The sequence below is a fragment of the Benincasa hispida genome, unplaced genomic scaffold (genome assembly GCF_009727055.1).
Source record: "Benincasa hispida cultivar B227 unplaced genomic scaffold, ASM972705v1 Contig398, whole genome shotgun sequence".
In the NCBI taxonomy this organism is placed as follows: Eukaryota; Viridiplantae; Streptophyta; class Magnoliopsida; order Cucurbitales; family Cucurbitaceae; genus Benincasa; species Benincasa hispida.
Window position 1 is genome coordinate 256938 of NW_024064833.1, and position 5091 is coordinate 262028.

The 5091-nt window shown below is 37.0% G+C and overlaps 1 long non-coding RNA gene across 6 annotated transcripts; it reads left to right on the forward strand.

Annotated features, from left to right (window-relative positions):
* The first annotated feature begins 1161 nt into the window (after positions 1 to 1161).
* LOC120069454 lies at positions 1162 to 3507 on the forward strand. Of its 6 annotated transcripts, none has more exons than XR_005479542.1 (5): positions 1162 to 1459; positions 1558 to 1660; positions 2063 to 2111; positions 2511 to 2644; positions 2916 to 3507. It is a non-coding gene; the product is annotated as an uncharacterized LOC120069454 (long non-coding RNA). The 6 variants fall into 6 exon arrangements; XR_005479538.1 differs by having other exon boundaries at positions 1171 to 1459; positions 1558 to 1638; positions 2511 to 2640; positions 2916 to 3504; XR_005479537.1 differs by having other exon boundaries at positions 1172 to 1459; positions 1558 to 1638; positions 2916 to 3504.
* Positions 3508 to 5091: the final 1584 nt, after the last annotated feature.

Below are 5091 nucleotides of genomic sequence, written 5' to 3' on the forward strand. Positions count from 1 at the left end.
CCACTACTGACTTCTCCTCTATTATTCTCTGCTCCACACGTAGGGCAGTCTCTACTAATTGAGAAAAATCTGTCCACTTAGCAATAGCTGTAACCGGGGTACATATCTCAAAATGCAGCCCTCTTTCAAACCTTCGACACCTGTCACTCTCAGATGCCATAATCACATCAGCATACCGTGAAAGCTCAGTATACTTTCTCTCATACTCGACCACTGAAAGTGACCCTTGCTTCAGCCCCAGGAACTCATCTATCTTTGCCTTACAGTGTGTGCTGGGATAATACTTGTCTTCGAATATGCCTCTGAAAGTCTGCCAGTCTAACGTACGTGCATCACTGCGCCTGGCTAATATGGATTTCCACCATCTCTCTGCCTCCTTCTACAGTAGGAATATGGCCAATCTGACTTTTCGCTCCTCAGGACAGCTCATCACATTGAAGCATTTCTCAAGCATATTTAACTAAACCTCAGCGTCAGCTGGATCTGTGGAACCCTCAATCACTGTGGCTCCTAATTTCTTCAGCCATTCTATTCCATACATCTTTTCCGGATCACTAGGCCCTGCTCTCTGGCCTACCTACCTCTTGTGCAGATCTAAAAAACTACTCGTTTCCTACTCCAGTCTGAACTCTCGGGGTACTAGTTCCCCTTTCAGATTGACCTTGGGTAGGATCCTGTGTCCCATCCTGATTCTGCCTGCGTCGTTTGCTAGTACATGGTGGCATGACTCCTATAACATATCAACACATCAGACATGCTATAGATACTTAACTCAGATGCATGATACTAAACTTCTACCCACATTCTAATCCTGACTGGACTCACTCTTATCCATACTTGGACCATACTATGCTAGTTCTATCTGAACTGACTCAATGTCTAACTATTTACTTCCTAGATTCTTCTAAGCACTAACTGTAAACCCGAGACTTTCCTTGGATTATTTGCTCTTGTCACACATTGTAGGATGTTGGATTTAAGTTATTGTTGTTCCATTATTGAAGAAAATGGCAAAGCTTTTGGTTGAAGTTGTCTTTAATAATTTTGGAATTTATAAATAAAGAAAAGAAAAGAAAGGGAATAAAGAAAAGAAAGGGAATAAAGAAAAAGAAAAGAAAAGAAAAGAAAAGAAAAGGAAAAGGAAAAGGGAAAAGGGAAAAAAAGAAAAAAGAAAATGAAAGAAATTGAAAACCCATTCGGTGCTTAGGGTTTAAAGTGAGAACCCACTCATTTCAGCCCATTTCTCCATCATTTCCCATTATATTTTAAGAGCATTTCGAGAGAGAGAGTGAAGGAAGAGGAAGAAGAGAGTGAAGGAAGAGGAAGAAGAAGTTGCTGCAGGTTGGAGGTTGAAGAAGGGAGGAAAAGCTCATGCAGATGCAACCATGGAAGAATTTGGGTTCAACCTACCTATCTTTGGTTTTTAAGTCAGTTTGAGCTACAAAAGAAGAACTAAGAGGTGAGGCCTGACTTTCTTGAAATTTAATCTATTTTCTAACAAATTTCATGAAGGAAGCTTGAGCTAAATCTGATGTTAAGTTAATGGTTTTTGAAAAGGAATACAGAGCACAGAATTTTCGTCCAAATCAAAAGGATCTCTGCTTTTCTCTGGTTTTTCAAACATTCTTGGGTGTACAGGTTGGTTTAGAAGCTCAATTGGGTATGGTTTGAAATTTTATTCAATTTTCTATAACTTTCATGAAGAATTCGTGAGCCAAAAATGATTAGAAATAGGTTTAATTTTAGGAGAAATGTAGAGGGTAGCAGAGAAGCACGAATCTATATTCGCTATGTTCGAGGGATTTCTGGACAAATCCGTTGGGAATCTCGTTTTTATTCCTTCAGATAAGTTGTAGAGGGTTCCAAAATGAAGAGTTTGATATATAGTACATTAATTTTGGTCAATTATTGAGGAAGTTATGAGTGTTTGAAGTTAGGGTATTGAATCTGGAAAATCTGGAAAGAAAATGTGGTGTGATTTTATTTCTAGAATTTAGAATTCATGAGCATGGAAAGACAAGATGATTTATAGTTCTGATGCTCGGTTTCGGTTGTTTGACAGGCCAAGAGGAAATAGGCCAAGTTTACAGACCAGGGAACTAGCCAAGACTGTGAGTGACAAAACAAATTTCAAAAATGATTTCTAAACTGTAATTTATGCTTAAATGGTTACATGCTTGAATATGAACTTATAAATGATACATGATTTCTATGAATGGTTTCAAGCATAAGTTTTGAGCTTAGATTTTCTAATGAGGTTTATATACGAGCACGTGATTATTGACTTCGTGAAAAGTAGTTGAAACAATACCATTTAAGGTAAAGTATGTATTAGCGAGTACTGTTTAAAGATTTTCAGTTTTTCACGAGCAAGCCGAGTAAGCTTGACTTTTACGAGAGATAAAGATAAGCAGGCATGTTTTAATGTTTTCATGTGGTTTTTTGAGACTTTTATTGACTATATGACTGAGATATTGAGCCTGAGGCTATATGGTACTATGTGCACACAGGTTATATTTCGTTGTTGATGTTGAGTGTACTCCGTGACAATGATGCTGTCGGGAGTGCTGGGCGGGCCCCACTACGACAAAGACGATGGGAGTGCTGGGCGGGCCCCACTACATCGTAGAGCTAGTAAACGTAGGTTGTACTGGGTGTGCCCTACATAACGTTGATTTGTCATGTTAGTTAAAATGTTTTATATACTTGATATGACTTGTTAGATTTTAATGACGTACTTGCGGAACATTTGAGAAAGCTTTTAGCATTACACGTTTATGTTTAACGCTTTGATTGAACAAATTTATACGTTTAAAGGTTTATCACGTGTTCTGATTTGCGGATTTACAGTTTTAAATTTAGTCACTCACTGGGCTTCGTAGTTTACTCTTTCAAAATTTTTTCCCACTTTTCAGGTAGAGATCGAGCTCCGGTGCCTGATAACTGCCAAAGTCTGTTTTCTCCTAAAAGGTTCCAGATCAAGCTTCATACATGGGTGGAGTTGTACATTGTGTCTGTTTATATTGTAAATGTCTTTGTAAGAACTAGATAGTTTATGGTTGTGTAAGCACTAGATGTCGTGGTTGTGTAAACCCCAGTTGGATATGTTTTTGGTTGTGATATCCCTATCAGGTTATTTTCCAAACCGAGTTATGTCAGGACTGCACTTCATGTGTGTCTAAAGATTTTCAGGGATTTCCGCTGTGTTGTGTTACCTGTAAAGTATTTTATATCTAAGATTAGTATGTTTATCAAGTTTAACGATTCAGTAGGGTCAATAGGTATCGTTAGAGGAGGATGATGTCTGTTGGCTTCACGTCATCACAAACCAGTTGTTCATTAGAGGATAGTAGGGACTTGAGAAATAAGACGTAATCTCGAGGGTAAAACAGATATTTGACCCAGCCGTTATTACGAACAACCTGTGAAGGGTCGACTTGCTGATGATGGTTAAATCTGTGGACAGAATATATCTACAGTGAGGGGAGTCTAACTATGGGCTTTAGTGGAATGACCTATTAGTTAACGAATGGGAATTAATTTGATCTAATGTAGCCAATTAATCTCGGATCATTGGAGCCTATGATTTGTAGGTCCGCGAGGTCCCCCTACTAGCTCTAACGGACTAGCTCTAGAATAGTGTGATATGTTAATTTGAAACGTTCAAATTAGAATTAAGGGAATTGGTAATTATATGAGATATAATTATATGTTTAATTTTAGAATTAAACGGAATAGGAGAATTTATATATTTAAATATGATTTAAATATATAAAGATGGATATGTGTTAAAATTAATTTAATATTTGATATTAAATTAATTAAGTTTTATTTAATAATTAATTTATGAAATGAATTAAATTTTTGTTTTTAAAATCAAAATAGATTTTATAAAATCAAATTTTGATTTTTAGATAAAATTGGAAAATTGAAAACCAAAAGCACACAAAATGGAAAAAAGATTTTTTCTATTATCCATCACCTAAGTAGCTCACACATGAAGCAATATCTTGGCCTTGTCTTCTCCAAGCATGAGCTACAAATCATGTAACTCTTCTCTTTGCATGTTGATCTACAATATAATGAAGAGATTGGAGTGAAAATCAGACATGCAATCTATAGAGTTTTGAGAGAAAAACTGGTTTGAAGAAAGAGCTCTTCAGCTGTTTTTCTGCAGTGAGCATTTCTCCTTCAACCCTTGATTCAAGCTTGTTTTGAGTCTCACAACTCAATCTAGAGTACCAAGAGAATACTGGGGAAGATCTTGAGGTTGTCTACAACAAGATTTGGAGAAGATAGAAGTTGGTGAAGGAGCTTTGAAGAAATTCTACAAGAGGTATGTCTTGAAACCCACTTATTTCTGCAAAAGCATGCTTTATATCTTGCCAAAATTAGTGAATTTGAGTGCTTAGATGTTCCTTGTGCTTCCGCTGCTGTTGATACAATCCTACATAGGTCTTATACAAACTCTTTATATAGGACGCCCCCGCTTGCATGTCCCCAACACGAATGATCAGGATCAGACCATCTATGACAAGTCATAACACTTGTGACCATTCTACAAAGCGGGCCGCATTCGTAGCGTTACCAGGATAAGGTTTCCCTCTTTTATCCATATACTACAGACCATTTTGGTTATCACTCAAAACATGATCCATTTGTATGTCACCACATACATGCTTGAGTTACATACAGATAACCAGGGATTTTATATTTATTTGTTTGTGGTAAAGCAAATAAAACATGCAACTGAGCAAAAAAATAAGATGTGAAGTAAATATCATATATTATACAACATAAACGTTCGTACAAACTGTTTATAAACTACAGGACATGAGACTTTAAGGCATCAACCCTAACAATCTCCCACTTGTCCTAAAGCGAAGTGAGGTGTACAAAAAACTAGTACAAAACAATAAACTAGGGCATAAAATCCTAGTACAAAAAAATCTCCCACTTGTTCTAGTCCAGCTGCGAGCGATCCTATAGACCCATGTTCTGTAGGTGACCTTCAAACACTATAACTATGAGAGCCTTCGTAAACGGGTCAGCAACATTGTGCTCTGAAGCGATCTTCGTGACGATCACATC